Source organism: Mesoplodon mirus (genome assembly GCF_964341445.2).
Source record: "Mesoplodon mirus genome assembly, chromosome: 16".
NCBI lineage: Eukaryota > Metazoa > Chordata > Mammalia > Artiodactyla > Ziphiidae > Mesoplodon > Mesoplodon mirus.
Window position 1 is genome coordinate 33,659,711 of NC_138992.1, and position 22,614 is coordinate 33,682,324.

Genomic DNA, 22,614 nt, shown 5'->3' on the forward strand with positions numbered 1-22,614 from the left:
TTGGGGACACCCATTTACTCCATGCTGAGTCCCAAAAGGATGTGGACAAGAGCACTTAGAAGGGGAGGATTTGGCACCCGTATGATGACCCCCAAAGTAAAAATCCAAAAAAGTTTAAAATGTAAAGTATTTTAAAGTAGCACTGTTTTGAAACTCTTTTGGTCATTCATCCTTGCATAGACATTTTACAATGCAGGGATCCTGAATTCATCTCACCTGATTCCCCATTCTAGTTGATGTGAGGCTCATTAGACTCTCATCTGACTCAGGGCCACCACGCCCCATGTTTCTTCTCTTTCTTTCCATTACTAGCCTGGTCTCAGTACATTAATGTGGATTCTTATATCATTTTAAAAATATCTTTTCTTCCAGCTCCCCTTGAGCTTCTGTTTTTATCCATTTACTTACAAATAGATTTAATTAGCTTAGAATACTACCCCCAGAATTTCTTAGTTCTTTCCTTCTGTTCTACAGAGAGAGACACAAACTTCATGCTGGTGACAGTGAGACCAATGGGAAGTTCAGAGGGGCATGCATTTTCTTGCCAGAAACTGTAAGGAATAGCCTTGAAGAGGAAAGTTGTGGGCACTCTTCAGTCACAACTTCAAGGGTTGAGGTTGCTGGGTAGCTGTCCGTGATGGTTGTGGGGTGTGTGCATGCACACACACACACACACACACTCACATGCACTCACAAACACATACACATCACAGTGACAGATGACCTATTGAAATAATTTCAGAGCTGTTCTGTGGTTGCTACGACAACCAATGCTCTCTTGGCTTTCATCTGGCCATGTGACAGGGACTTTGACGTCAGCCGGAGGCAGAGTCTGTGGCTGAGTCCACACAGTCAAAGGCCTGTGAGAATCTGGTGGATGCTGGCTGCCGCTGCTGCTCTTAACGCTGCTGCCGCTGCTGCTTCTGCGTCCCAGGGGCTGCAGAGCATGGACTGTTAAATCTTGCACTTCTTCTGTGTGAGGTAATTAGTTTGCTTTATATACAATAGTTAGATGTGTTTGTAGATCATTGTGGTTTTCCCCTCTCTCTTACCTCTTACAAGTTTGTCTTCATGAACAATTACTGTTGTACCAAGAGAAAAATATGAAGCAGCTTCTAGTTGTTAATTTTGGGTGGAATCTCTGGCATTTGGTTAAATTTGGATTAATGTTCTGTGAAGTAGGTTAAAATATAGCCGCCTTTTTTGTTCGACACTTGCTAACATGACATTATTTAGAGATACAGGTTTTGCAGCTTAAGCCAAATATTCCCCGTTGAATTCCAGGAATCCTCCCTTCAGTATTGCTTTGGGTTTAAAGACTCCAGCATAGCCTTGCAATATGTTGCTAACTTTGCTTTTTTTATATTTGCTACCATATTCTGAATCAGCCTAGAGTAGTTTGGTATTTGGTTTCTGTCTTGTTTGTAGCATTCATAATTAGCAACAATAGGCACGGCGGGAAAGAACATTATACTTTGAAACAAAAGTTGGGGTTCTTCTAGTAAATAAAGTATTCTGAAAATACCAGGGAAAACTGTCAAGAGCTTCCTGTTTAGAGAAAAATAATCTGGAATATGCCAAGGAAGTTGGGGTGGAACCTCTGACATGTGCTCATGCAGTTGCTTTTTGGTTCTTAGAGCAAAGTGCACATTTTCAGTATCTTCCTCTGAAAATTCAGCTGTGAAGAGAATAGCATTGGATGGTCTTCATTCACTAAGGAGGCATGTAAGCTATTTTTATATTTAAAAATTGAAATAATTACCTAGAGAAGAAAACAATAGCCCTAAAACTAAATTATCATTGGTAGATCTACTTTTAATTCAAACACAGATATAAATAGCCACTAAAAATCGCTCTAGATCTTGAATGAGTAATTTGATAACTGTGATTAATAAAGCTTTTAATCTCTATTCCTATAATAATATATACTGCAAATGGGGGGGTTGCATTGTTGTAGTTCATTTCTTTCCCAAGTTTAGTAATTTTGAATTTTCCATCATTGCACACAAGTTGGACGGTTTTCGTAGCTTGTAATTCAACAAAAACCTCTGGTACTGAAGTTGATCGAGCCTAGATTTATAAGCAGGTATCTAAATCTTACAAATTTAACTGGAAAAAAAAGGCAAATTTTAGAGCAGCACATGTAATATACCTACTATTTTGATGAATAGAAAAATAATGGTTTAACTATGTAAATGAAGAATACACATTTTATAGTATGTGAGTTACATATCAGTTTTACAGTATGTGAGTTATATATCAATATAGCAAGAATATATTATTCTTTCCTATATTCTTTATTAGTTTCTGAATTCTGATCACCTTTATTTTACTCTTGGAGATGAACATTTTGAACAGTATTTAGCTTCAATGATAAGTGAATAATTGTGAGTGCATAAATAATTTCTCAATAGCTTTCAATGAGTGAATATGCATTTAACTTGCTGGCATTTGATATGTCTATTTTTGGCCAGAGTCTCCATGGAGGATTTTCCAAAAAGTCTTAATGTGCTTACACTCGAGGCACATCTACTGAGGCGTTATCTCATTGTTTAATTTATCTCATAATTTTAATAACTCAGAGGCCCTATTCTTAACACTCCTAGAAATATGTTAATTGATTTGCAGTATTTCAAGTGAGCATGAATAGGACCCGTAGCCAGTAGCACTGTCATTTAAAAGCAGTCTTTGATAGGATACTTTGATGTTTGCCTCTTTTACTCAAAATAAGGAATTTTCATTATAGTTTTTCCAGGTAAAGATTTTCTTGATGCTCTCTCTATGTTTTAAAGTTATAAAATGATTGTATTCAGTGCCCTAATAAAACAGACTGGATTTCAGCAACGAAATAAGTGAATATTTTAGTGTTGATTAGCAAAATGACAATGATAAAGTTTATCATTAGAAGAAAACAACCTCTGCTATGATGGCAGAAATACTTTAGAATCTACAGGTCTTTTCTTATGGCAAAATAAGGGGAAAAAATGACTCTCATCAGAATCATCTGTTTACAGCAATGAGACTGTGTTGATTTCAAGGTCAAGTTTGCTTCAACTTCAAAAGATACTAGCAAGGAATGATTTACTCTAGAAACCTGGATGTTGCATTATTAAATGCTTTATGTACAGTTTCAAGGGATTTTAATCTTTTGGGTGCCATGGACCTCTTTGGCAGGCTGGTGAAGCTTATAGGTTCTTCTTAGAATGATGATTTTAAATGCATGATAAAGTATGCAGGATGACAAAGGGAATTACTTTTATTGAAATACATTAACCAAATTTTTTAAATTGTGATGTGTGTGTTGTCAATAATTCACTATTAAATAAAAGAAATTAGCAGCAGTTATAATTACTACCATAGTTATAATAACTACCATAATTTTGAAGTAGTGATGAACATAAAAGGTATTTTGAGATGGCTACAGTGACTGTAATGTGATGTGAGAATATCTGTGATTTCTCTTGGCAACAAAACCGCAGATACAGTGGTTTATGCTCTACATTTTAATCTAAATTTTACTTTGAGGTTAGTGAAACTAAAGATAGAATATTTTTCCCATCCAAGTTCCTGGATCCCATGAATTCTCTCCACCCCTCAATTAAATGATATGTAAGCTTGTGATGCTAAAAGGTATTGGAACTGCACTGGACAAAATCCAGACCACCATTTCCACATTCAGCTCTACCACATCTGATTTTATTCTCTGAAGGTGTGAATTTCACAGTATTCTCTAATTTCTGTGTGAAAGGGGTGGTATCCACATTGCTACCAAATTGTAAATTTCTTTTGTTTTCCTCCTTAATCCATAAGTAGGCTTGTGTACTTGGACTGAGCTCATACCTAGTTAGATAGGGGTTAAGAGGAAAAATTTATAGTGTTAACGCAAGTTATGCAAGTTAAAACCATGGACCATAGAAGTAAGACTATAGCTATTTACAAAGGGACCTTTATCCAGTCAAAGAAAATAAGCAAGTAGTACTTTCATAAAGAATGCAGGATGTTATATGAGATTGTAGCTGAAGAAATATTCTAGAAGGTACTTTGTGTGCTCACAACAATCGAAATGAGCATTAAAGAATTTATGTCCCTGTTCAGTTTGATGTAAAGCACATATATGCGTAAATTGATCAATTGTAATGTAAATTTCAGTTACTCTGGATAGAGCCTGCTGGTTCACCTGTCAGAGGTCCCTGGAACAGGGACATTCATTCAAAATGAAATGAGGAGTGGAGACACTTCCCAAGTAATCTGAACACAAAATCTTATTTGACTTATTGGATATTCAAGAACAACACAGGAAATATTAATATTATTGTTTAGGGTGACTTATATAAGAATTGTCTCATTTCCCATGTCACTCTTAACTTGCAGAAGATATTGCCTAATTTTCCTCTGCAGCTAACTAGGTGACTTTGCAGTTAGTTAGCTGATGTCGTGTATCGCTGCCTTTCCAGCTCTGCGTTTAGTCCTTGCATCCTTTCTATTACATCAGCACCATCACCCCAGCATAAGAAAATTGGAGCTATGACATTATGCACAAGCTGGTGTTTAAACTCAATCCAAATCCCTAACATTTGAAATGGAAGCTTAGCAGTTTTTCCTTCATGTGTTCTCAGGGGAATTACGAAAGAGGATTTTCCCAAACATTTCTTATTCTTCGGACTAGAAAAGAACACCTTCTTCGGGGGCTTTGAGTGTCTGTGGCACCTTGATAAAGAAGCTTGGAAAAAGTCAAAAATCTCAGACTCCAGTTGGAAAGGAATTTGCCATTATTTTTCATGAAATCAGCTGTTATTTTAATGGTACCCTGTGATGGAAATCAACTAGAAATAGCATTCCAAAATGCAGCATTTTTATTGTTTCCAGAAGTGATGCCATAAAAGTTAGTGCTCATTAAGACTTCGATACAAAAATTATATGATAGATATTTAAATCCAACGGAGGCATCTACTGCAAACCAAAAACAGTCTGCTCTTTTTATTTCTGCAGTGAACTTTAGGGAGTTTTTGGACATATTTCTGTAAATGTCTTTAATTAGAGACATAGCATCCCTTTAAAAAGTTCTATATTTGAGTTTCAAGAAAGAAATCTGTAGTCTGAAAGATAGTCTAACTGCTGCCTGTCCTAAAAGGAGGATTGTCCGTATTTTCTGATTTCTGAATTCCAATGAGTGCAGGAAAACCAAAGACTGCAAACTGCTTTCATGCCAAGATGAATTCTTTTATGGATGATTCTAGAATTGCTTTACTTTTATGAATTTAAACCCTATCCATGAGAGGTAAATGTTGAGAAGAGTGTTGTAGTCTTTGGCTGACTGCTCTGTTGACTCCCACAGACTTTCGTATGATTCATACAACTAAAACCACGACCAATTTTGTGACGACCATATTTACAACATCCTTGGAGATAAATTTAAAACTAGCATCCCACAATAGTTATCCGATCCTGTGCATTCCCACGTTTTGCCATGGATCAGGTGAAGCATTAGGTAGCATCACTCAGTCAGCAAGCATTTTATCAAGGGGCTGCTGCATCCACAGTATCATAGTAGGCATTTTGGGCTCCTCCCTCATGTGGTCTTTGAGGGATATGCCACTGGCATAAAGAGCCCAAGTTACTTTATAGACTTCTGACTTTTGTTTGCTTGAGCTTTTATTCAAACATTCAGTCTTTCATGCATTCAGTAAGTTTTGAGCACCTACTGTGTGCCAGACATTAGACTAGACACTAGGGATGCTATGGTGAACAAGACAGACAAGGTCTCTGCCATCATGGAACTTGCAGTCTAACTATATAGGGGACCTGCCCAGAGACTTAAGTGTAACAGCAACCAAGGTTTCTCCCTCACAGCTGTGCTGGCCAGCGTAGTCAAAAAGAGAATCTTCTCTATAAGGGAAAAAAATCAAAACAAAAGAGACAAGCAAACAACCTGGGAACCATTAGATTTTACACCAGAGTCAAACCTTAGAAGAGGCATTCCTCAGCTGGTGAACAGTCAGCCTAATTTGTGAGCAGTCTGTTCATATCAGTGTCAAGGATTCCAGATCAGTACACCCAGCCCTGTTTTCAAAGGCTGCTTGTCCTCTCCTGTTCAGAAGATATATGAGACTGGTAGGGACTGACCTAGAGAATAATTTTCTTTTATGCATATACCCTGCCTTATGCAAATAACAAGAGCCATTTCATCTTATGAAAGGAATCCTTAAGTTAGTTGTGCTCAAGCATATCAATCTCATCTTCCCTGTACTCACCCAGTCAAGATAGGTTCACTGCTCTAATAAATAACCCCAAATCCCAACGGCATAATACAGTACTGTTCCTTTTTCGCTCAGCCACAGATCAGATTTGGGAGACAGGCTCTGCTCCGTGCGGTAATCCAGGGATTCGGGCTCCTTCCATCTAGTTAAACTGATCTGGGGACAGATCCCATCTCTACCACTTGCAGGTGTCACTTTGGGCAAGTTAGCAAAGTCACAGTTTTCTTACCTGGATAATATTAGCACCTACCTTATAGACTTTGAAGTCAGTTTACTTGGCATGGGAACTGACAGGTATTAGGTACTCAATAATGAGAACATTTTCTACCCCTGGTCGTGCTGCCACCACCACTGTCCCCCCAGGAACCGGGAAGTACCACTGCCAAAGTTGGAGGACGTGTATGCCTGGTGTCATGAGAACAGCTGACACTTAGAGAGCTAGATAGTCTTCTAAGCTTTTTTCAAAATAACGATTGTTTTTTCTTCACAACATCCCAATTTTATAAATGAGGAAACTAAGGAACAGAGAGGTTGAGCACATTGCCCAGCATCACACAAGTATGTAACAGAGCTCTGGGAATTTGGCTCTAGAGTCACTATGCTGTATTACCTTTTAAGCTGGAATATTTTTTCTAGAAGTAATGTTATATGTTGTGGCAGATTGTACACTATTGTGGGATGCTATTTTTAAATTTCTCTCCAAAAATGGGCTTGTAATTATATCTACTCCCCCTTGCTCTTCTGGAATATTGATACTCTCCCTCAAGAGGTGGTGTCTGTTGCCTTCCCCTTGAACCCACATGAGCTTTGTGATTGGTCCAACTGATAGAGCACAGTGAGAACAACGCTAGATGACTTCCAAGGCTGGATTTGAAAAAAAATTCAGTTATTTTTTTTCTCTCGGCTATTCGTTGTTTCTCTTACACATGACATTTGCCCTTGGAAACCAGCCACCATAAGGAAGCCCAGACCATATAGAGGGGCCATATGTAGGTTTCAGCCAACACCTCCAGCTGAAATGTCAGCCAGACAACCAGCATCAGCTGCCAGAAATGTGAGCGGGCAAGCCTTCCGAGGATTCCAGGCCCAGGTCCCCCTTACCCTTCCTGATGCCAAGTGAACCAGAGATGAACTGTCCTTGCCGAGCCATGCCCTAAATTGCAGATTCATGTGCAAAATAAAAATTGTTTTTTTGGTTTGTTTGTTTGCGGTACGTGGGCCTCTCACTGTTGTGGTCTCTCCCGTTGCGGAGCACAGGCTCTGGACGCGCAGGCTCAGCAGCCATGGCTCACGGGCCCAGCCACTCCGCGGCATGCGGGATCCTCCCAGACTGGGGCACGAACCTGTGTCCCCTGCATTGGCAGGTGGACTGTCAACCACTGCGCCACCAGGGAAGTCCTGTTGTTGTTTTAAGTCCATACATTTTAGAGTTATTTCTTAGGCAGCCAGAGTAAGTGGAATGTATGGGGTAATTAGAAATTACTAAAGTACGTGTGTAAAGGACTAAACTGTAAGTACACGTAGATTAAATAGGTCTTGGGGATTTGGCATAAGTATCTAACCTAATTAAAATGATTTCTGGAGGAAAATATATTTCAGTTACCAATTAAATTACAAATGGGCTTTGGATACATATCCTGTTCGTAAATTTGGAAGAGAGTCCCTATATAGTAATGCTATTGCTGGTTCTAGGAGAAGATTTGGGCTACACTGCGATGGACTGTATGCATTAGTGAAATCTCCCTCCTTGCCTCCTCCTGGCTGGGACCCTCTCAACAGGAGAGTCCTGGGCAGACAGCAGTACTTGTGCCATTTTCCCTTGGTCGCTGCTTAGTCTCTGTATCTGCTTTTGTCTCTCTCACACCTACTCTGTCTAATCTGCTGCCTAGTTTTCTCTTGTTAGATCCTGCTGTCTCCTTGACACTCTCTTCTGGCCCATTTCCAATGCTTCTAAACCTATTTTTCTGCTCTAATGATTTATAGTAAAGCTAGGGAATTTCTATTGGCCAGGTAAGATTTAGCTCATTCAGCAAAGTCTTTTTTTCTTTTAGTAAAGCTGCCAAAATGGCAGCTGTCCCACTGGCTTGCGGCTCCATGTGTTGGTCAAACCTAGTATTTGAAATACTCAGAAATGTATTCCTTAGGTCCTGACTCAAAGAAGCATCTCTGTCTCTTCTGCTGCAGAGAAATCAGTACCCCTGACTTACTTCTTGCTTAAACATCACCCCATCCTGAGGGTCTTCCCACCTTCCCTTTAGAAGGCTAATTGTTTGTTCACTTTTGATGTATTCATTCAACACATATTAATTCCATATAGTGGGCCCTGTTGTTGAGCACCTATGAAAAGATTTCCTTTGTGTCCAAGGACTGGTAAGGTTCCTCCAGTTGTCTCTTATTTGTTCACCACTAACACCAGGCAGATGTTGTCCAGTCACCTAGACCTTTCAATGACCAACACATGTCCCGCCTCACCCAAGATGTCCCAGCTAAGTAGGATACTACAAGGGTAACGTAGGACCAGCCAGTCTTTGAAAGGGTTACAGTCTAGTTGGGGAGGCCGGACAGCATATGCAACTGAGGTCCAGAGCTTTGTCTTCCGTGTTGGGTAAAACTTCGTATAGTGCCTAGTGTAGCACTGGACACATAGTAACCACTTATTAAATCTCTGGTAGGTGATTAATGAATACATTAACTATAGAAGGGTATATGGCATTGAGATGACTTCAGAGGGGAAGTGAGCTTTGAGTTGGGCTTCAAAGGATATAGAATATTTGGCATGAACAGGAGTGAAAGGATTGCCCATGAATAAGAAACATCATAAGTACATTCCTAGTAACAGAAATAGACACTCATGCATCTGAGATCAAGGAAATGGCTGGGAAAAAACAAAATGTACAACCTGTAAGGTGGGTCTGTGGAGGACCTAGAATTTATCAATTTAAAGCAAACTGGGACTTCCCTGGTAGTGCAGTGGTTAAGAATCCACCTGCCACTGCAAGGGACATGGGTTCGAGCCCTGGTCCGGGAAGATCCTACATGCCACAGAGCAGCTAAGCCCGTGCACCACAGCTGCTGAGCCTGCGCTCTAGAGCCTGGGAGCCACAACTACTGAGCCCACGTGCCACAACTACTGAAGCCCGTGTGCCTAAAGCCTGTGCTCTGCAACAAGAGAAGGCACCACAATGAGAAGCCCGCGCACCACAATGAAGAGTAGCCCCCGCCTGCCGCAACTAGAGAAAGCCTGCGTGCAGCAACGAAGATCCAGTGCAGCCCAAAAAACCCAAATAAATAAATAAATAATAATTTTTAAAAACTGGATTTGATCTGACGGCAAGAAGCTAGTGAAAGTTTGGGAGCAGGTAAGTGATACATGTGTCAAGTGGTATTATAATAATTTAATAACCCTCTTTCCTTTTGCTTTAGACAGCTTATTTTAATTATGAATATGTGTTAAATGATTCCTTTTCCTCCGTTTTTCTCATAGAAAAGTTCTCACTTTTTTTTTTCTTGCAGTACGCGGGCCTCTCACTGTTGTGGCCTCTCCCGTTGCGGAGCACAGGCTCCGGACGCGCAGGCTCAGTGGCCATGGCTCACGGGCCCAGCTGCTCCGCGGCATGTGGGACCTTCCCAGACTGGGGCACGAACCCGTGTCCGCTGCATCGGCAGGTGGACTCTCAACCACTGCGCCACCAGGGAAGCCCTCAGTTTACTTCATATTTCATCTTACTTCACTTCAACAGAAGAAAAAGAACACTGAAATGAACTCAAGCATTTGAACTTCAGATAACTGTTTCTTTAAAGCAGGAATTAACAATTTTTAGCTAAATTAAATTGCCAATTAAAAATTGAAATTCAAGGCTTCCCTGGTGGCGCAGTGATTGAGAATCTGCCTGCCAATGAAGGGGACACGGGTTCGAGCCCTGGTCTGGAAAGATCCCACATGCTGCGGAGCAACTAGACCCGTGAGCCATAACTACTGAGCCTGCGCATCTGGAGCCTGTGCTCTGCAACAAGGGAGGTTGCGATAGTGAGGGGCCCTCGCACCGCGATGAAGAGTGGCCCCCGCTTGCCCCAACTAGAGAAAGCCCTTGCACAGAAACGAAGACACAACACAGCCAAAAAAATAAATAAATAAAAAATTAAAATAAAGGAATTCCCTTAAAAAAAAAAAAGGAAATTCAATGGAACAGTAAGAGATTGAGGAGTCAATGTTTCTTAAAAACTAATTGCTTCTCAGTGGGTATGGGTTTATATTTTCAGTTAGTAAAGCTTAGTTTACAATCTCATAAAATCAGAAAATATCAGGGATAATCAAAAATACCTTTGGGGAAATAAAAAGTTTTTAACCAGAGATCACCTTTAGGAATGGTCTCCTGGGGAAAAAGTAGATAAAAAAGTTAATATGTAAGGAATATAGTTCCTAAAGTCAAAACCACTTTCAAAAGGAAAACTAAATCATACAATAGGGAAGCAGTTACTTTACCCAGTTGCCTAGAACTCACAGAGAATTTAGAGGAATTCACTATATTTATTAATCCTCTCCCTTGACCATAGAGGTTTAACTTTATTACTTCAGACACCAGTGGGCTTTTTTTTTTAAATGACATTTTATTTATTTGTTTATTTGTTAACATCTTTATTGGAGTATAATTGCTTTACAATGGTGTGTTAGTTGCTGCTGTATAACAAAGTAAATCAGCTATATGCATACGTATATCCCCATATCCCCTCCCTCTTGCGTTTCCCTCCCACCATCCCTACCCCACCCCTGTGGAGCTGATCTCCCTGTGCTATGTGGCTGCTTCCCACTAGGTATCTATTTTACATTTGGTAGTGTACATATGTCCATGCCACTCTCTCACTTTGTCCCAGCTTACCCTTCCCTCTCCCTGTGTCCGCAAATCCATTCCCTACATCTGCGTCTTTATTCCTGTCCTGCCTCAGGTTCATTAGAACCTTTTTTTTTTTTTTTTAGATTCCATGTCCATGTGTTACCATACGGTATTTATTTTTCGCTTTCTGACTTACTTCACTCTGTATGACAGACTCTAGGTCCATCCACCTCACTACAAATAACTCAGTTTTGTTTCATTTTATGCCTGAGTAATATTCCATTGTATGTATGTGACACATCTTCATTCATCCGATGATGGAGACTTAGGTTGCTTCCATGTCCTGGTTATTGTAAATAGAGCTGCAATGAACGTTTTGGTACATGACTCTTTTTGAATTATGGTTTTCTCAGGGTATATGCCCAGTAGTGGGATAGCTGGGTCATATGGTAGTTCAATTTTTAGTTTTTTAAAGAACCTGCATACTGTTCTTCATAGTGGCTGTATCAATTTACATTCCCACCAACAGTGCAAGAGGGTTCCCTTTTCTCCACACCCTCTCCAGCATTCATTGTTTGTAGATTTTTTGATGATGGCCATTCTGACCGGTGTGAGGTGATATATCATTGTAGCTTTCATTTGCATTTCTCTAATGATTAGTGATGTTGAGCAAACTTTCATGTGTTTGCTGACAATCTGTATATCTCCTTTGGAGAAATGTGTATTTAGGTCTTCTGCCCATTTTTGGATTGGGTTGTTTGTTTTTTTGATATCGAGCTGCATGAGCTGCTTGTAAATTTTGGAGATTAATCCTTTGTCAGTTGCTTCATTTGCAAATATTTTCTCCCATTCTGAGGTTTGGCTTTTCGTCTTGTTTATGGTTTCCTTTGCTGTGCAAAAGCTTTGAAGTTTCATTAGGTCCAATTTGTTTATTTTTGTTTTTATTTCCATTTCTCTAGGAGGTGGGTCAAAAAGGATCTTGCTGTGATTTATGTCATAGAGTGTTCTGCCTATGTTTTCCTCTAAGAGTTTGATGGAGTCTGGCCTTACATTTAGGTCTTTAATCCATTTTGAGTTTATTTTTGTGTATGGTGTTAGGAAGTGTTCTAATTTCATCTTTTACATGTACCTGTCCAGTTTTCCCAGCAACACTTATTGAAGAGGCTGTCTTTTCTCCATTGTATATTCTTGCCTCCTTTATCAAAGATAAGATGACCATATGTGCGTGGGTTTATCTCTCAGCTTTCTATCCGGTTCCGCTGATCTATGTTTCTGTTTTTGTGCCAGTACCAAACTGTCTTGATTACTGTAGCTTTGTAATGTAGTCTGAAGTCTGGGAGCCTGATTCCTCCAGCTCTGTTTTTCCTTCTCAAGATTGCTTTGGCTATTCGGGGTCTTCTGTGTTTCTATACAAATTGTGAAATTTTTTGTTCTAATTCTGTGAAAAATGCCATTGGTAGCTTGACAGGGATTGCATTGACTCTGCAGATTGCTTTGGGTAGTATAGTCATTTTCACAGTGTTGATTCTTCCAACCCAAGAACATGGTATATCTCTCCATCTGTTTGTATCGTCTTTAATTTTTCACATCAGTGTCTTATAGTTTTCTGCATACAGGTCTTCTGTCTTCTTAGGTAGGTTTCTTCCTAGGTATTTTATTCTTTTTGTTGCAATATTAAATGGGAGTGTTTCCTTAATTTCTCTTTCAGATTTTTTGTCAGTAGTGTATAGGAATACAAGAGATTTCTGTGCATTACTTCTGTATCCTGCTACTTTACCAAATTCATTGATTAGGTCTAGTAGTTTTCTGGTAGCATCTTTAGGATTCTCTATGTATAGTATCATGTTATCTGCAAACCATGACAGTTTTATTTCTTCTTTTCCAATTTGGATTCCTTTTATTTCTTTTTCATCTCTGATTGCTGTGGCTAAGACTTCCAAAACTATGTTGAATAATAGTGGTGAGAGTGGGCAACCTTGTCTTGTTCCTGATCTTAGTGGAAGTGGTTTCAGTTTTTCACCATTGAGAATGATGTTGGCTGTGGGTTTGTCATATATGGCCTTTATTCTGTTGAGGTAAGTTCCCTCTATGCCTATTTTCTAGAGAGTGTTTATCATAAATGGGTGTTGAATTTTGTTGAAAGCTTTTTCTGCATCTATTGAGATTATCATATGGTTTTTATCCTTCAGTTTGTTAATACAGTGTATCACATTGATTGATTTGCATATATTGAATAATTCTTGCATTCCTAGGATAAACCCCACTTGATCATAGTGTATGATTCTTTTAATGTGCTGCTGGATTCTGTTTGCTAGTGTTTTGTTGAGGATTTTTGCATCTATGTTCATCTGTGATATTGGCCTGTATTTTCTTTTTTTGTGACATCTTTGTCTGGTTTTGGTGTCATGATGATGGTGGCCTTTTAGAATGAGTTTGGGAGTGTTCCTCTCTCTGCTATATTTTGAAAGAGTTTGAGAAGGATAGGTGTTAGCTCTTCTCTAAATGTTTGATAGAATTTGCCTGTGAATCCGTCTGGTCCTGGGTTTTTGTTTGTTGGGAAATTTTTCTCTTTTTATATTTATTTTATTTTATTTTATTTAAAAAAAAATTTTTTTAATTAACAAATTTAATCAGTTATACATATACATATGTTCCCATATCCCCTCCCTTTTGCGTCTCCCTCCCACCTTCCCTATCCCACCCCTCCAGGCGGTCACAAAGCACCGAGCTGATCTCCCTGTGCTATGCGACTGCTTCCCACTAGCTATCTACCTTACGTTTGGTAGTGTATATATGTCCATGCCACTCTTTTGCTTTGTCACAGCTTACCCTTCCCCCTCCCCATATCCTCAAGTCCATTCTCTAGTAGATCTGTGTCTTTATTCCTGTCTTACCCCTGTGTTCTTCATGACATTTTTTTTCCCTTAAATTCCCTATATATGTGTCAGCATACAGTATTTGTCTTTCTCTTTCTGACTTACTTCACTCTGTATGACAGACTCTAGGTCCATCCACCTCATTACAAATAGCTCAATTTCGTTTCTTTTTATGGCTGAGTAATACTACAAATAGAACTACCATATGACCCAGCAATCCCACTACTGGGCATATACCCTGAGAAAACCATAATTCAAAAAGAGTCATGTACCAAAATGTTCATAGCAGCCCTATTTACAATAGCCCGGAGATGGAAACAACCTAAGTGTCCATCATCAGATGAATGGATAAAGAAGATGTTGGGAAATTTTTAATCACAGTCTCAATTTCAGTGCTTGTGATTGGTCTGTTTATATTTTCTATCTCTTCCTGGTTCAGTCTTGGAAGGTTGTGCTTTTGTAAGAATTTGTCCATTTCTTCCCGGTTGTCCATTTTATTGGCATATAGTTGTTTGTAGTAGTCTCTCATGATCCTTTGTATTTCTACAGTGTCAGTTGCTACTTCTCCTTTTTCATTTCTAATTCTGTTGATTTGAGTCTTCTCCCTTTTTTTCCTGATAAGTTTGGCTAATGGTTTATCAATTTTGTTTATCTTCTCAAAGAACCAGCTGTTAGTTTTATTGATCTTCGCTATTGTTTTCTTCATTTCTTTTTCACTGATTTCTGATCTGATCTTTATGATTTCTTTCCTTCTGCTGACTTTGGGATTTTTTTTTTGTTGGTGTTGTTCTTCTTTCTCTAATTGCTTTAGGTGTAAGGTTAGGTTGTTTATTTGAGATTTTTCTTGTTTCTTGCGGTAGGACTCTATTGCTATCAACTACCCTCTTAGAACTGCTTTTGCTGCATCCCATAGGTTTTGGGTCATCATGTTTTCATTGTCATTTGTTTCTAGGTATTTTTTGTTTTCCTCTTTTTCTTCGGTGATCTGTTTATTTAGTAGCAAATTGTTTAGCCTCCATGTGTTTGTATTTTTTACAGTTTTTTTCCTGTAATTGATATCTAGTCTCAGCGTTGTAGTCAGAAAAGATACTTGATATGATTTCAATTTTCTCAAATTTACCAAGGCTTGATTTGTAACCCAAGGTATGATCTATCCTGGAGAATGTTCCATGTGCACTTGAGAAGAAAGTGTATTCTGGTTTTTTTTGGATGGAATGTCCTATAAATATCAATTAAGTCCATCTTGTTTATGTATCATTTAAAGCCTGTGTTTCCTTATTTATTTTCATTTTGGATGATCTGTGCATTGGTGAAAGTGGGGTGTTGAAGTCCCCTACTATGATTGTGTTACTGTCGATTTCCCCTTTTATGGCTGTTAGCATTTGCCTTATGTATTGAGGTGCTCCTATGTTAGGTGCATAAATATTTACAATTACCAGTGGTTTTTATATTCCATTAATTGTTTAAATACAAACTGAATTTTAGCTTGCTTCATATTTAGACCATGATTGCCTTTTATTTATATTTATCTTTCTAGAGTTTCAAATTATCTTTTTCTTCTCTGGTTGACCTGGAGAAACTTGAGTCTTCAGTACATATGTGGCATGTCATGGTGTACTTCTTGATTCTTTTTTTTTTTTTTTTTTTACTTCCTGATTCTTAGGTATCCAGTTTAATCATCATAACCTTTTGCTCTGTTGAAGATGTTTTTCACCAAGCATTCTGTCCCACCATTGTAATTTGGACTAAATATAAGCTGTTCCACTAGGATTTCTTTCCTTCTGAACTGGATTATTTCCATTGTTTCCAGGTCTTCCTATTTCTTGGATTCATTTTCAATTTTGCTAGAGTATATTTTTAAATTATTTTTTCAAAATGGCAGAAGAAGGACTAAGTCCTTGTAGATCTTCATTTTGCCTTCATAGTTGAAAAATAGAGGTAGGATAGGTAAACTTGCAAGCTTAGTCTGCCATCTTAAAGTGAGATTGTACTACCATTCAGAGTGGCATGAGGCCGTGGCACATGTCTTACTCACCACAAGGCCACTTCTCTTTCTTTCATGGCCCTGGACAGCACTCCCAATGCTGGTTGATCATGTGATCAACATGGATCATTTTTACAAAGAGAGCAAAGAGTGAGAGGATAGATCACATGAGCCAATTCCATCACCAGGCCCATAATATCTGCCTCCAACAGGTACTCATCCTGCAAGACACCAGTCAGGCCCCACCTCCTCTAGGAAGCCTTGCTAACTTCCCCAGTACTCCTGCATAATACAAACCCCAATTATAACGCCAACCCCACAGCTCTACAATTTCCTACTTGTCTCTTCCACTAAACTCTAAGCTCCCTGAAGGTGAATGAGGTGCCTTATTTCAGGTCTGCATCCTTGCTGCACTCCATAGGGGCTGGCATGCATTAAATGCCCAATACAGATCGATTAACCAAGAAACCGAATGCATAAACAAGGGAATGAACAAGCTTGATGTTGACCTTGGAAACAGGTTTGTTGACCTTCCTTGTTGAAAATGAGGCCACTGACCTGCTCATTAGTCAGGAGAAGCTCTGGAAGGTTGTTTCAGGGAGAAAGAGCAGTATGGGAAAAGGCTTGAAGACAAACTGGGTCATGGCTTTTTGGGGGAAACGATGGAGGTTGTTCCCAAAGGGCTGTAGATTTTTCGTTCATCCAAGTTCAATCTCTTATCTTTGCTGTGTTCTTTTGTTCTGAGTGGCAGTCTGATTAGAGGGTTCTTCAACTTTGCCAGTTCAGTGAATGCAGGTTTAATGTTTTGTTTTAGCAGAAACGCTGGTGCCTCAATTCCATAGGTGTCAATAAAGGCTCCTTCATGGCACTTTACGATCATGACTTAAAACCTATATCAATGTTCTTTGCACGTTTATATTACAGGATCTGCTTACATTTGTATTAAGTATCATGAATTGTGTTGAGCCCTCACTTCACAGGAACAACATGAAACCCCAGATGGCTTAGAATGGAGCTTTTCCATCATCGTTGGGCTCCTGAAGCCTGCTGGAAATTGGTGAAGTGCAGAGCTGAAGTTACAGATCTCTGCCGTTCACGTGATTTTCTGGCAGAACTTCCTCACTCAAATGCCTCTGATCCCAGTCGCCACCTGAAAGTCCTCCACAGAGGTCTGAGGGCCTCACCTCCTATGTCTGGTTACTTAATTAAAAACTACTAGTTGTCAGAAGCAAGTAGGCTGTTGATTCCTGGTTGGTTAACATGGGGCTTTCGATGTTGAGATGTGTTATTTTACCCACGTAGCAGGTGCTCTGTACGTGTTTGTCAGCTGGGTGAAAGAATGAATGAAACGTTCAAGAAGAGATGGGGTTTTCCTGTTCTGAAACTAGAGTTAAGGAGCACATTTGCTGGAAATTGTCCCCGGTAAGTGAAGGGAGCTGTTGTAGATTGCAGGCCACTTACTCTTTCCATTCCAGCCATTTTCTGTTCCATCATGTATTGCACACATGATCCATCTCTTGTCTTTGGGGATAATTCATTCCAGGATTTAGAATGTCACCAAAGACATCTCAGCAGGGTCCTTTTATTTGTCCATAACACAGGATTGTCTGGCGGATGTGCTGTTCCCCGTGGCAGAGACCCTGACTCAAAGGGCGCATCCATCACACACCAATTTCTCGGCATCGATCTGGGTTTGTTTTTAAGAGTAAAGTTGTGTGGCCCCTCAGCAGTCCGGTGTTAAATGTGAGGTGTATAAAGCAGGGTGTTCCCAGTTGTCTGACTCAGGAGCTGCCTTGGCAACCATCAGTAAAACGCCAGGCCATGTTAATAGGAAAACAGGTCTGGGAATGCTAACAGTGTAAAGTGACTGGCAAAAAGGGACACAGTTTTTGGCAGCCCTTGCAGTTTTCAGGGCCGGAGACATCAGGAGAGAGATGACTGCATGAAGATCACACGGGAAGAGCAGCTCAAGTCTTCTCATTATTCAAAATTCCAGAGCTGGATCTGAGCTGCTGGGTCAGTGGAGAGGAACACCAGCCCAAACTGACCCCCAGGGGCTCTTGGCTGGAATCTTCCCAGGAGCCTGAGGGGAGAGGTGCAAGGGCTAAACACAGTCCCCCCAGCCACTGGGGTTAGAATCACAGCCCTGTGGTTGAGATGCAGATTCCTGAGGCTGAATTCAGAACTTTGGAATCAGAATCTGGAGGGCTGGGACTTGGGGTCTTCCTCTTTACAAAACTTCCTAGGTGATTCTTAACTTACACCAGCTAAACCTTGAGAGCCACCTGAACTTACTAATCCTCTCACTCTCCAAGGATCTCTTGCTGTGGACAGACTGCCCAACACCAGGAATTTCAGCCAAGCATGTGGCTGGTCAGTACATGACTTGAGGAGGTCAGTTCTGTGCCCTTGCATTTAACAAGTGATTCTAGAACACGGGCACTGCTTTAGGCCTTGAAGGCAATTCTTTCTTTCAGGGGTTATTAAGTTGTGAAGTCATAATCTGCACCCTCAACCCAACAGGACCACCTAGTATCACTGAAAACTCCTTTTATGGCTGTATGCCATTGGTCACAGAGATCTGATGCAAATAGGAAGTCATCAGCCTGGTGATGACTACCACAGCTAGAAAACAACTCCAAATTCCCTATTTTTGAGGAGCAACCTAAGGGTGGGGCTAATTCACAAAGTTCACAACAGGCCCTACAGATCCCTTAAGTAAGGTTGTCAAATTTAGCAAATAAAAATACAAGACACCCAGTTAAATTTGAGCTTTCCAACATCGAGTAGTTTTCTTCAGTATAAGTATATCCCATGAAGTATTTGGGACATACTTATGCTAAAACATTATTCGTTGTTTATATGAAATTCAGATTTAACTAAGCATCGTATATTTTATCTGGCAGTCCCACCCCTAAGCTTATTTAGGGACACTTCCTAAAAGATCGAGGCTGTCAAATTTGGGTATCTGGTCACCATAAATTGATGAGAGTAGAGGGTCAGGGGGCTTGCCCTATTATCGTCACCTTCCTTAGTAATCCTAGCACAGCACTCAGCTTATAATAGACACATGGCATGAGGGGCGGGGTGTCAGTGTTAAATGGTTCTTAGTCAAAGGAGACTAACCTCGGTGCTGGCCACTTAGGAGTGGTAGGAGGGGAGAGTCTACCTAGCAGAACTGACGTGCTATGGTAGGCCTCCTCACATCCCCAGTGGTGAGTGCCTCCACCCTGACTCGCTGACCAAGCTCTCCATCAGTTATGGAATGAGCTGGTGATTGGAAAGGGCTGAACATTGTATGTCTAAATATGTCTTTTTTCTCTTAGAGCTCTTTATAGCTTCATGGGAATAAACCTCACTTCAAATATCGTGAGTTACTGTAAAGGTTTTGTAAATTAAAGCACATTTCCCCACTGGATAACATGGTCATTTCGGAGTTACATTTCCATTTTGAATTAATTTTTTTCTCCCAAGGGTAATAAGTTAATGAACTATGCACAAGGGAAGTTCCTATTTCAAGAAAGCTTTCTAAAGTGGAAGAACACTTTGGTTATATCTTTCATTGTAGATCCACCGTCTTGAAGTTGAGGCACACCTGTTTCCAGGAAACAGTTTGTCAGCACGACAGTATTGGCTTTGTGGGAGTGTGCCAAAGAAGCTTCAAGATATTATGTTCTTTTCTTTTGATTTATTTTCAAATTGCTCTCCAGAGGAAAGATATTAATAGGAGAGAGTAGCCATCTGTAGGTAATCAGGGGGTCCATGCTGCCTGCTTCATTGCAGTCCACTCTGGCTCTTTATTTACAATTATTGGGCTATCTTGACAATATTTAAGAGGCAAATCACTCAAATTCTCTTGCTTGTCGTAGAAGCATTTTAACTTTGCCTAAGTAGTACCTTATGATCATCTGAGTTAGTCATTTCTCATTACCCACCTTCGAGGCAAGTTAACATTAACCCCTCATTACTGGCTAAGAAAACCAAACTCCAAAGAAGTTGTTTCTGGCCCAAGAGCACATGGTGATCAGAGTCAGACCCATGATTCTTAAACCTCTTCGCTCCTCTGAGTATGCACACTTGTCATCTTTCACCAGCTTCAGTGGGATGTACAAAGACCAAAATTTAGACACGGTGTTTCTATTTACATAGCTAACTCTATGTTTAAAAAAGGAGTATTCAGCTCTAGTCTCACATAAAATCACCCAGAGAGCTTTAATATCATGCCAGTGCTAGGTTCCCACTCCCAGGGATTCTGAGTCATTTGGTTTGGGGTGTGGCCTGGACATAGGTTTTTTGCTAGATACGTAGAGAGAGAGAGAGAGAAAGAGAGAGATTTTTGCTAGATAGGTAGGTAGGTAGGTAGGGAGAGAGAGAGAGAGAGAGAGAGAGAGAGAGAGAGAAAGAAGCTTCTATGGTGCTCCTGTGCAGGGAGTGTTGAGAATGCTGGTCCAGGCAAAGTGAGCAGGGGTTCATGGGATGCTAAGTTCCAAACCTGACTCAACAGTCTCCCCACATAGGTGTCCACCATCCTACCATTACAGTATACATTTAGCCTGGGTTAAGGCATGTTGTTACCAGAAAGGAAACATTAGCACAGGATTAACTTTAGTAGAAATACATCACTCTGATAGAGGGACAGGGAGAAGAGAGCAAACCCAGGGTATGGAGTGCTGACCAGACTGGTGAGGGAGGGGTGGTACTGGGAACCCTGGGCTGCCCCAAGACCCCGACCCCATAGGAGTACCATGCTCCCGGGCAGTGGTTCTGGAAGGTGAATAGGTAGACTTTGATAAGAGGTGGGGAATCAAGGGAGGCTTATTGGCTCAGAGCAGCATGTACTCAGAGGTCAGACTGCCTGGGTTCAAATCCTGGCTCTATCCCTTAAGCTCTGTGACCGTGGGCAAGTTATGACCTCTCAAAGGATCAGTTTCCTAATTTGGAAAACAGAGGTAAAAATTGTAATTACCTCATCATTTGTTGGGGCAATGAAATGCGATAATATGTGATGCAATCATCAGTGGCCCCTAGCCTTTCCAGCGTCACTGGATCACTGTTAAGTTCTCTTAGTTAAAATGGGGATAGACCATAACCCTCTCCTTCAAGGTAACTAATCCTCACAAGGAAATATAAGGTTAGATTTAAGATGGTGACTTAACATGTTGACTCAGAAGCAAGAGTAGACAAAACCTTACAAGGGAGCCCCTTGGCCTCAGAGCTGTAGGGTCAGGCTATAGCCTTGGACTAAAGAATGAGAACAGGTACCAGGAAACCAGATGGGGTCGTCACAAGGCTTGGCTCCAAGAGCACAGAGAGCTACCAAGTCAGAGGCTATGGGGCCAAGTCCCAAGAAAATCCATGACCCAGAAACCAAGGGAGGTACGTACCCAAGGCTGAAGGAAGTGGTCTCAGGAATAGCCTTCTAGAGTTCACTGTTGGGAAGCAGCAGGGCCTTGGTCTCTGCCTGATTTAAGACCTGCTTAAGCCTGGAAGGTCCCAGTTGTGAGTATCTTCGCAGGCCATTCTGACAAGCGTGTGTGCTGCTGGGAAAATACGGTTTCTAAATCAGAGCCCCCTGACTCTGCTCTAAGACTGTGGACTTGTTAGCATTTCTCCCAGCAGGACCCACAAAAGGATGGTTCTATGGGATGTCCCATGGTAAACAGACTTCCTGGGTAAATGAAAGTTAGCATGTTTCTTAATTAGAGAACTTTTCAGTATTTTTAATTTGCTTGTAAATTTCTAAGAGGAAAATATGGTAAGATGGGTTTCCCAAACTAATTTGATCATGGAACTCTTTCTCCTTGGGAAGAATTTCCAACTCCTCTGGCTCTTTTGCCTTCTTAACTCCTGGAGCTTCTGCCTTAAAGCCCCTTCCTCACTTCTCAGGGGTGTGTAGAACCCTCTGTGGAATGTGGCCTCCTTCCCAGGTCCCTACTACTCAGGTAGGGGCATAAGATGAGGCTGTAAACTGTACAAGGGCAGGGCCCATGCCTGTCTTGTTCTTCTCTCTGGCACATAGTTGGGTCTCAAATACTGCCTATTTGTGGAATGACTATTCATTGAGTGAACGCATGAAATCTATTTATGCCAAACTCCAGTTGCTGCCACAGATAGCACCTTGGGTGTTCAGAATTAAATACTCAACTGACCCACTCTTGTTGGAGGGAAGTGATTTCTGAGGTGATTTTGTATAGGACTAAGAATCAGGAGATGTGAGTGATTGTCCTAACTTGGTGTCTTTCTTTTTCACCTATCCAAAATGACCTCATAATAATCCTGCCCATCTTACTTCAAAACAGTCATGGAAATATAATAGTTTGCAAAAATTAAACTCTCCACAAATACAAAATATGTTCTTAATGATTTCCTTAAGAATTAGTCCCAGCTATTAATAGTCTAGTAGGCCCTTCAGTATGTAGTCTGATCCTTCCTGAAAATCGTGGCATATGACAGTAAAGGCTGCCCCCAAGTAGGTTTTGTAACCACAGGCTCTGCAAGTTTAAAGGGAGAAGGGAGATGGAGCAAGAATGGGATATCTTCTTCGACTCTTTTATAGTGGGTGGTGTTTATTTTAAGCAGTTTCCCAAATAAGTAAAGTGTTTCTTCTGTGCTACTACACCACAGGAATGATGCATTTTTGTGAAAGTTTTCACCTGCCCCGCCCC

General features: G+C 40.5%; 1 protein-coding gene across 3 annotated transcripts in view; it reads left to right on the forward strand.

The window, feature by feature from the left end:
* Nucleotides 1-22,614, forward strand: part of NCALD (neurocalcin delta) — a 290,136-nt gene that overhangs the window by 214,278 nt on the left and 53,244 nt on the right. The window contains exon 1 of one of the 3 annotated variants that reach the window (XM_082601682.1): nt 1,676-1,725. The exons of the other annotated variants lie outside the window; for them this stretch is intronic. The gene's annotated coding sequence lies outside the window, so the exon portion shown is untranslated. Of the gene's footprint in view, nt 1-1,675; nt 1,726-22,614 lie in introns of those variants that run through there. 3 annotated transcript variants of the gene reach the window in all.